General features: G+C 42.8%; 1 long non-coding RNA gene across 1 annotated transcript; it reads left to right on the forward strand.

Moving 5' to 3' along the window:
* The first annotated feature begins 5,003 nt into the window (after nt 1-5,003).
* Nucleotides 5,004-7,644, forward strand: LOC146894661 (uncharacterized). Its single transcript, XR_015737704.1, has 2 exons — nt 5,004-5,524; nt 7,188-7,644. It is a non-coding gene; the product is annotated as an uncharacterized LOC146894661 (long non-coding RNA).
* The last annotated feature ends 2,113 nt before the right edge of the window (nt 7,645-9,757 follow it).

Below are 9,757 nucleotides of genomic sequence, written 5' to 3' on the forward strand. Positions count from 1 at the left end.
TTTCATTACAAGGCATATGTCTGCTCACAAGCATGCTCCAATGTCCTTGTGTTTGCTGAAGGCAGGTGCAGCATTTCCTTGGGGGCTGTCCTTGCAGCGGCTCTCATCTAGCAAGCTCTTCTAGCATCTGAGAGTTCAGAAGGCAGATGGCATTTTTCTAAACTATATTTGATTGTTCATTGGGAGTTCAAAGACAGAATATCTCAGTTCAGCAAATATGAGATCACAAATGGCTAAAAATACTCAACATCAAACCAAAAAAAGAATTAAGAAGCTCTTGAGTAATGATTATTTGTATAAAGGGCAAGTAAGAGCCTCCAGGCCAAACTGTCTTCAAGACTTAAAAGCAATAACACTCCCTGAGGATTGGTTTGAAATGATCTGTGGACATCTTATTGCCCAGAGAGATGGCTCAATGATTAAGAGTACTGACTGCTCTTTCAGAGAATCAATGCTTGGTTCCCAGAATCCCCCACACCACTCACAGGGATCTGTAACTCCAGTTCCAAGGGCTCAATCACCCTCTTCTGACCTCTGTGGGTACTGCATGCACACAGTGAATAGATATATATGCAGGCAAAACACATAAAATTTTTTTTAAAAAGTCTTTTTTGGTTAAAGAAAATATTTAGCATTGATCATTTGAAATAAAGCTCTATAGCAGTTGTCTTAGTTAGGGTTTCTATTGCTGTGAAGAGACATCATGACCGTGGCAATTCTTTGAAAACATTAATGGGATAGCTTAGGGTTTCAGAGGTTTTATCATTGTGAGACATGATGGCATGCAGGCAGACATGGTACTGGAGAAGGATCTAAGAGTCCTATATCTTGATCCACAGGCAACAGGAAGTGAACTCTCTCACTGGATTTAGCTTGAGCATAGAAGACCTCAAAGCCCACCCCCACAGTGACACACTTCCTTTCTCAAGAACACACTTACTCCAACAAGGTCATACCTCCTAATAATGTCACTCCCTGTGAGCTTATGGGGGCCAATTGCATTCAAACTACCACAACAGTCTTGGGGGGGGATGACAATGGTAAGGATATGGGGGGAAGAAAATCCTTATATATTGCTTGTGGGAGTATAAATTTGTATAGTCACTGGGTGTGTGTGTGTGTGTGTGTGTGTGTGTGTGTGTGTGTGTGTTTATCCTATCAGCTCTGTTCCTCTAGAGAATTCTGACTAACACACCCACTTTCCCTTGACCACAAAATACTTCCCACTCTTTATCAAGTAAGTCAGCCTGGACCCCACAGTCTTCTTATAATGCCCTCCATTCTCTTGGATGCCTGCATTAGCACAGCCAAATCTCAACATTTGTAGAACTCAATGCTCCAGTATTATAAGAAACCAATATTTCAGGATTAAGTAAAATAACATCAGATGATGAAATTCAACATCACCTGTTTGATACTATGAAAACTAAAGACATTTGTTCATGTCAATTCCATGGAAAGTTGATATCAGTGGTAAATATTTGTCAGTTATAGATCTGGAGATTAATAACCAAAATAAAGAAAGAACCCAAAACACTAACCATCAAGAAAATAAATATTCAAATCAAAAAAATGAGCCATGTAATTAAATGGTGAGTTCTCACAAGAAGAAATGCTAATGACTAATAAATGTTTAAAAGTGTTCAACATCATACCAAGTATGATGGCACATGCCTTTAACCCCAGTATTCGGGAAGCAGAGACATATAGATGTCTGTGAGTTCAATGCCAGCCTGGTCTACACAGCCATCTCCAAACCAGGTAGGTCTACATCGTGAGATCCTATCCCAGTAAAATAAAACAAAAGTGTTTAACTCTTTAGCCATCAGAAAAATGCAAATGAAAATGACTTTGCTATTCTGTCTCATGAAAAAAAGTTATGACAAATGCTGGTGATTATGAGGAGAGAGAGAAACCCTTCTATGTGGTGACTGGGAGTATAAACTGTTAAAGGTCACCATTTAAATCAGTCTTAAAAAGTTAAAAATTGGACCTGCCCTGATACAACCACTCCTTGGAAAAGAGCTGTAACAGAGATACCTACATATCTGTATTTATTGCTGCTCTTTTCACAAGAGCTTGAAAGTAGGACCACCTTAGATGTCTCAGATGAGAGGACAATAAAAATATAATACATGTAAATAGTGGTATTCTCAGCATTTAAAAGTAAAATCTGCAAAAAAAATTAATGCAACTAGAAATTTAACTGAATGAGGCAACCTGGGCCGAGAAAGAAAAGTGCTGTAGATTCTCACTCATATGCAAATTTTAGATCTACATCTTCAATAACTGTGTTAATTGAAATGAGTGCCAGAAAAAGCTACATATCAAGGGACGTGCCATGGGAGTTGGGAGGAAAAGAAGAGATCTGAAGAGTGGTGCACATAGTAAAGCACATGATATGGGAAAGTGGTGGTGGGGACACTAGGGGAAGAAAGGCTGAAAGAGGAGAAGGTAGGAGAATAAAAGAAAGATGTATTGAGGAGGAGGTTAACCCCAACTAAGGATATATGAAATAGGCCTATAGAACCCTACTTCTTTAAAAGCTAACAGACTGTATATTTGAATGGATGTATTCATACCTGTTTCCCCTTACAATGTGGTTGGTACTTCTGCCACTAAAATGTGGCACCAATATCCCTATCACTAATCTCGGATAAGGTTAAGAAAGACCCTACCATTATAGTATGTCAGAAGTGATATTCTGTGACTTCTGATGTTAGGTCACAACAGAGCATGAAGTATCTACCTGGTTCTCTGCTTAAATACAGTCATTCTTGAAAACCAACTGTCTATTATAAGTCAGACCCCACTCCTGGTACCAATTTGGTATTAGTGTTTCTATTGCTGTGATGAAACACCATGACCAAAACCAACCTGGGGAAGAAAGGGTTTATTTTATCTTACAGTTTTCAAGTCATACTCCATCACTGAGGGAAATAAGAACAGGAAACTAGAGGTAGAAACTGAAGCAGAAGCCATGTAAGAGGGCTGTTTACTGGGTTGTTGTCATGACTTGCTCAGATTGTTTTCTTATGCAACCCAGGACCACTGCCCAGGGTGGTACCTCCCACACTAGGTTAGGCACTCCCACATTAAACATTAATCAATAAAACACCCTAAAGACTTGCCTATAGCCAATCTGATGTAGGCATTCTCTCAATTGAGGTTCCCTCTTCTCAGAAGTCCCTAGCCTATGTCAAATTGACATAATACATAACAACCAGCACAGAAGATTATTTGACATGTAGAAACTCGATTGTCTAATAGTCTACAGTTCCAATATTCCAAGGCTGATTAAAACAAACCCAATCAATGAAATTCAGCCTCAGCACGATACTTTTAAAACTACAAAGTTCTGGTCTGTGAAAATTCCATTAAATTTTGGAATCAATATCAACACTTTATGAGCTATGAATTTTTGAGGAAAAAAAAGAATCCTGCTTTCTATTTTGTGTCACCTCACTCGAGAGGCCTGATAGGAAGCCTAGTACTTTCTCTGATGGGAGGGTGCATAGGCAAAGCTAAGAATACAAATACATGCGAAAGAACTATGGAGAGAAGCTGTGCTAGTGTCTGCTGGGTGAGGCAGGTAAGCTAGTCAGCAAGTGAGCCTCCAGAAGTTTCCAGCTGTCAGACGTCCTGTCTCCTATCCCGATGCCCCTGACATTATGGAGTGAGATAAGCCACTCCTGCTGTGTCTAATCCAAATTCATTATCCACAGGATTTGTCTATTTTATTTCACTGAGGTTTAGAATTGTTTATATACCCATAATGACTAAGAAAAAAATCAACATGTGCAGGTACATTATCTTTGGTTCATCTTTCTGTTATTCGCAGCGTGACCTTTTCAAGCAACCCGAAGATCATATGATGGGAGCTAGGTCAGTTGGGGGATGAGTTCTGTCTATATACAACTCAACATCAAGTTTTATCTCTCTGACTGGAAGAAGAAGGTGGCTCCCAAGGTCGTGGATTAAAGCAAAGCACTTGGCATGCTTCTTATTTTTTCTTCTCAGAGGAGGACAGAACCTTTTTGAAGGTTCCTCACACTGGTAAGATCCAAGAGACCATGAATGATGTCTTTGTTTTTATGCCACCCTCCATGGCTTCTCCTTAACTTCTAAGGAGTTGAAAGGAATAGAGACCAGTTGTAGTTTCGGTGCCTATTAATCTATGAGGTCTCTAGAGGAAGTGGTATACAGTGTTGGTTTGTGGCGAACCCCTTGACCAGCAAGGAAGAACAACCACGAATCGAGGATTCTTCTCAAATCACACTTTATTGGAGCCTCTTGGTTGAAGGGAGAGCGGGAAGCGAGAGAGAGCAAGAAGTGAGAGAGAATGAGAAGTGAAAGAGAACAAGAAGAGAGAAAGAGTAAGCGAGAGAGAGAGAAAGCCAAGCGGCATCTGCTTATAAAGGGTGAAGGAACTCGGGTACTGCCCTGATTGGTAAATACCAGTCTGCTGATGCCCGGAACCTCAGGATTGGCCAGGGACAAGGCTCAATTGCGCATGTGCAGGCAAAGGCCTCTCAGCCCCACGCAGCAATACCAAATAAGGACTTGATTACCTCCAAGCTGCAGGAACGCCAGCGCCATCTTGTAATGGCGATTTCTCCGGATGGCTCCCTACATTGGTTTTCATCTTAGATATAAAATTAAGAGACTCCATAGCAAGATATGTGTAAATGAAGAACAGGCTAGAAAGGGCATGAGATACTCAACAATAAGAACAGAATAAAGACTTTCCAACAACCTTCCAGCAATCCACAACAATTTGTACTTTAACCCACATGTCATCAGCTTGGGAGGTCTCATTGCTCTTTTTTCTCTTCCTACCCATCCACTCCTTGAAGCATGCTCCTTTAGGCTCTACTTTCAACCTCCCCTCATCTCTGAAAACTCTTGTCCTTACACACCAGCTCACACATATGTCCGTCCATCCAGCACCTCTGTTCATCTCAACTCACTCCCGATGCTCTTTCCCAAGCCCTCTCTGTTAGTCTTCTGCTGCCACTTTAAGAACTAACCACGCCCACCCCAGCCACTTTTGGACCTCCCCCGCAGCCATCTTCTCTCTCCTCTCTCTGGTGTGTGTGTGTGTGTGTGTGTGTGTGCGCGCGTGCGTATGTGTGTGTGTCTTTGTTCTCTCTATGTTTGTCTATGTTTTCCTTTCTTTAAGTAGTAAATGTCTAGCTTTATGTATAGCCTTATGTCCATTTATTCTTCCGTCCACCGCATCCAGCCACCTGACTCTGCCGCTCGTCCGGGGACCCTGCACTGCCCTGGTGGCAGCCAGGTCTGACTGGCTGCGAGCCGCCCAGGCCATCATATCATCATATTTTAAAAAGAACAATATTGGTGCCAGGACTGTAAAGATTCACCCGCCAAGGGCCAGAGTTCCAGCTTCACATATCGTCCGGGACTCTGAGCTCCAATTTCCAGGATTGAATCGGACCGAGGGCCTTCCTCAACCCCACCAACTGCCTGGACTCCTTTCTACAAACAACACCGGCTTCTAATTGTAAGTTTCCTCACTCCAGCCAGCTTATCTGAGCCTTTTTAACCCGGGATTGACCGGTCCTCCCAGTGTTTCTGGGCTCGGGGAGGGGTACTTCACCCCGTCACTGGCGTACGGCTTGCATCCTGTTAAGCCCATGCATTCCCTTACCTGGTGGCCTGGGGCCTCCAATCTCCTTCTTCCTCTTTATTTCATTCCGTTCTTCTTTCTCATCTTTCTCATGGAAAAGGCTGATCTGGTTCAGCCTATACCCCCCACACGTGGATTGAGGACGCTCACCCACGTGTCCTGGGTGGTCGATTATTTGCATCTCACCTAAACGGGGAGCCGTTCCCCATAGGCTCGAGATGCCACGGTTTTTGAGGGATTTTCACGGTCTTGACCTGGAAAAGCAAGTCGTACCAGCCTAAATATGCCTTAAATTATCTGTTTATATGGGTTCTTCATGATTCAGACTCTGCATAACAACCAGGCAGCCCCCGGCTTTTAAAATTCCTGCGGTCTTTCCATTCAAGCCACAACACGTGGCCGCCACCATGTTCATTGGGGTCAGGTGACTTTATCACTAGATTCACTGAGAGCCAGATCATGCGACCAAGCTTTCCCACTGTTATGTATTCCCGCTTTCCCCTCCCCCTCCTCAGTGATCACTGAAATCCTCTCCTTAGCTGTGATTACAGGTGTTTTGCATAGTGACGTGCTTTCTGATAGGGCCCATCAGAAACATACACTTTGCCTAATTCCTGTTCTCTATGTATAATGATTGTTCATTTCATCTCGTTTCAGACTACAAAATCATAAGTCTCATATTTTAAACTGGTATGTACTTTTAAGCTGTTTTCTACCATTATCAGTTCTGCCACTAATCTTAATGTTACAAACAGTTTTTTTTCTTTCTGTCTGTCTTTTTACAAATGTAAATCTTACCTATTAAGAGTCAATACAATCAAACTTAAACCCAATCTTCCAGACAGATTCTATACTGCAGCTATACCTAATAATCAGCCCTCAACTGCTCAGAGATCTGGGGAATGTGATATTTAAATGTTTAATTATTTAAAAAACTTTTCATAACAAAAAGAGACAGGTTGGCTCCTAGCAAGCACTCTGTTTCCTCCGAGAAGACAGAAGACCAACGTCCATCTGCAGTTTGCTTCGACTGCCAAGCGCTGACCATTGAGAAAAGACTGCCTTTCACCTAAACTAGAGACCTCCAAACGTGGACAGGATCACTGGAATCGACAGCCTAGCTGCCCAGGGTCAAGGTAGGCCTGTCTTCCTAAAGATTTCTTGGTCCACAGGGTCTTCAAAAGCCTGGCAGGCTCTACATTAAACAACAAAGGTCAAATGCAACCTTCAGCGACCAGGGAGGACCAAAGAGTAGCTCTGGGTGCCAACCAAGTAAGTTCTCTGTCATTTTTTAATCAGTAACTCAAGTAAAATCTTATCCTTCTCAAAGATCTCTGACAGTCTGATAGCTAAGAGGTTTTGCCAGGTTGTCTCACCAAATAAAAATACTTTTCATTGTAATTTTTATTTTTACAAACCCAAGGAGTTCTTAATATAATGTATATGTCTAAAACTTCTACAAACCTCTCAATTCCCTGGTCCTAAAATTTTTTTCTCAATTTAACTTTGTCCTCTGTTCTGCCAACACCCTAACCAGGTACAAGGGACACCAGACATTTCCATGCCACAGACACCTGTCCTGTCGGGAGCAGAGACCAACTATGCCAGGATGTGACCAGCACCCAGCTTCTCTCAGATCTCCCTCATCCCCACACCCCCCAAAGACGACGCCCACAAATCAGCCGGAAGCAGTCTTGAGAATTCGCCGCCCCAATTCCTTCAACCTGTAATGTCTAACCTTCTACTTTTTATTATAAAAAGGATCTGGGAATGTTAGTCTTCTGCTGCCACTTTAAGAACTAACCACGCCCACCCCAGCCACTTTTGGACCTCCCCCCGCAGCCATCTTCTCTCTCCTCTCTCTGGTGTGTGTGTGTGTGTGTGTGTGTGTGTGTGTGTGTGCATGCGTGCGTGTGTGTGTATGTGTGTGTGTCTTTGTTCTCTCTATGTTTGTCTATGTTTTCCTTTCTTTAAGTAATAAATGTCTAGCTTTATGTATAACCTTATGTCCATTTATTCTTCCATCTACCGCATCCAGCCGCATGACTCTGCCGCTCGCCAGGGGAGCCGCCCGGGCCATCATATCATCATATTTTAAAAAGAACAATACTCTCTGCCACCTCAGTCATAGTCAATGGTGATTCCATTCCACTGGCTCAAGGGAAAACACCGACACAAACAGCAGCCCATCTGCCTGCAAGCCCTGTGGGTCCTATACAAACTCCAGCCACTCCTCATGACCCTCGACCACTGCTGAGTTCACCTAGACTGAGCCTCTTGTCTAGACAACTGTCAGCTTACTAACTGGTCTCCAGGCTTCCATGAGTTCTTTTCAGAAGTCAGAATGAGCCCATAGAATAACAAATCCAATCTCCACTCACAATCCACTCACAATCCTCCAGTGGCTTTGGATGTCACTCAGAATAAAATCCAAACTCCTTAGGTTGGTTCAGAATCTATGATTGGTTCACTATGGCTCCTGTCGATCCCTCTCTTCTGGCTCTGCCTGCTCCCAGCCTGCTAACTTCCCAACTGTTCCTGGAAAATACCCAAGCTCCCTGCCCCACTGCTCCCAAACTCCTGCCCTCTCTGGCTAGAGCCCCCATTTCTCTCTCTTAACTTGTCCCAGGTCTGTGTAGCTCATTTCTCTCTTCCTCCATTTGTGAGTTCTACAAATTGAGAGAGTGGCAATATCTTCCTCCACTTCTATAGAAAGACAAACACCATGTTCTAGAAACCTACGTTTCTCTTCTCTGTTTTATATTTCTCCAAAGTACTTGCGTACTTGCTGATCAAAACACAAAATAAGTAAATGAAGTCACTGTCTATCCTCCTGAGTCAGAATGTGAGTTCCATCGGGGCAGAATTTCTCTCTCTCTCTCTCTCTCTCTCTCTCTCTCTCTGACTTTCTTTACATACTGCTGACTTTCCAGTGCCCAGAATACTTTCCACCTTATGGGAGTCACATAAGTGGCTAGAACAGCACAACCTGTTCATGACTGAATCAATAAAGAAGGACTCAGTGCACAGCCAAGCATCACCTGACCAGGAGGCAGGAGGCGTATGGACTGCTTCCGTGAAGGCACTCATCTGTGCAGGTTGGGTCTCAAGTTGCTCTGAAAACTCTCCAGGGTGCAGAGCAGTCACAAGACCAGAGGGTCCTAGACTCCTACCCACCCCACTAGAAGTGAACTCTTTAGTGTTATGGGTCTGATTCTTAAAAGTCCATATTGTGTTTCCGTTACCTGAACTATAAAAGATAATGGAAGCTACCTTTCATATGGGGGTGCAGTAAAAATTAAATGAGGGCTCTCTCTCTCTCTCCCTCTCTCTCTCTCTCTCTCCCTCTCCCCCACACACGTGATTGTATAAGAGAATCATTTTGACTCAGCCTACTTAGCAACTGAATCTCATATATCCTGACTGTAAAGAATGAATATGCTAGCATATGGCCCCACAATTGGCCAAAATGACTTGTTAGTTCCTGCTGCAAAACATACTCATCTAAAAGGAGGAAGGGACAATATTTTAGCACTCCACCAATCATGGTTATTTTTATTTTATCCTGGTAAAAATGTTGAAAGGTAATAGTGTAGCAGTCTTTTTAAAGTGGTAATTGAAGCTCAGAGAGTCTAACTAACCTGTCAAAACCCAGTCATGTAGTCAGAAATTAGAAACCTATTTTCAAAAGACCAAGTCATTCTCTTTATACTTTTAAAATTAGCCTCTTACCAATAATTTTTCCAATGTTTTGATGTTTAATTAAAATTTACAGAAACTGAAAAGTGCCGATACAAGAGGATGTGTGCTGTGTGACTGCATTGCCGTGGGACTGCATTGCTGTGTGACTGCATTGCCGTGGGACTGCATTGCTGTGGGACTGCATTGCCGTGGGACTGCATTGCTGTGGGACTGCATTGCTTGTGACTGCTTTGCTGTAAAATTCGAGATGAGCTGTAGTGATCCATCGCCATGTGTAGAGGAGCAAGGATGGACTGGGGAAGGGTGAAGTGAACTTCCTAAGGAGACACAAATCTCCTACTGCTTGAATATGAGTTATATGATATATGTGTTTGTCAAAACTCATCAAAGCATATACTAAAAATA

The sequence above is a fragment of the Myodes glareolus genome, chromosome 4 (assembly GCF_982192425.1).
Source record: "Myodes glareolus chromosome 4, mMyoGla1.1, whole genome shotgun sequence".
NCBI classification, from domain to species: Eukaryota; Metazoa; Chordata; class Mammalia; order Rodentia; family Cricetidae; genus Myodes; species Myodes glareolus.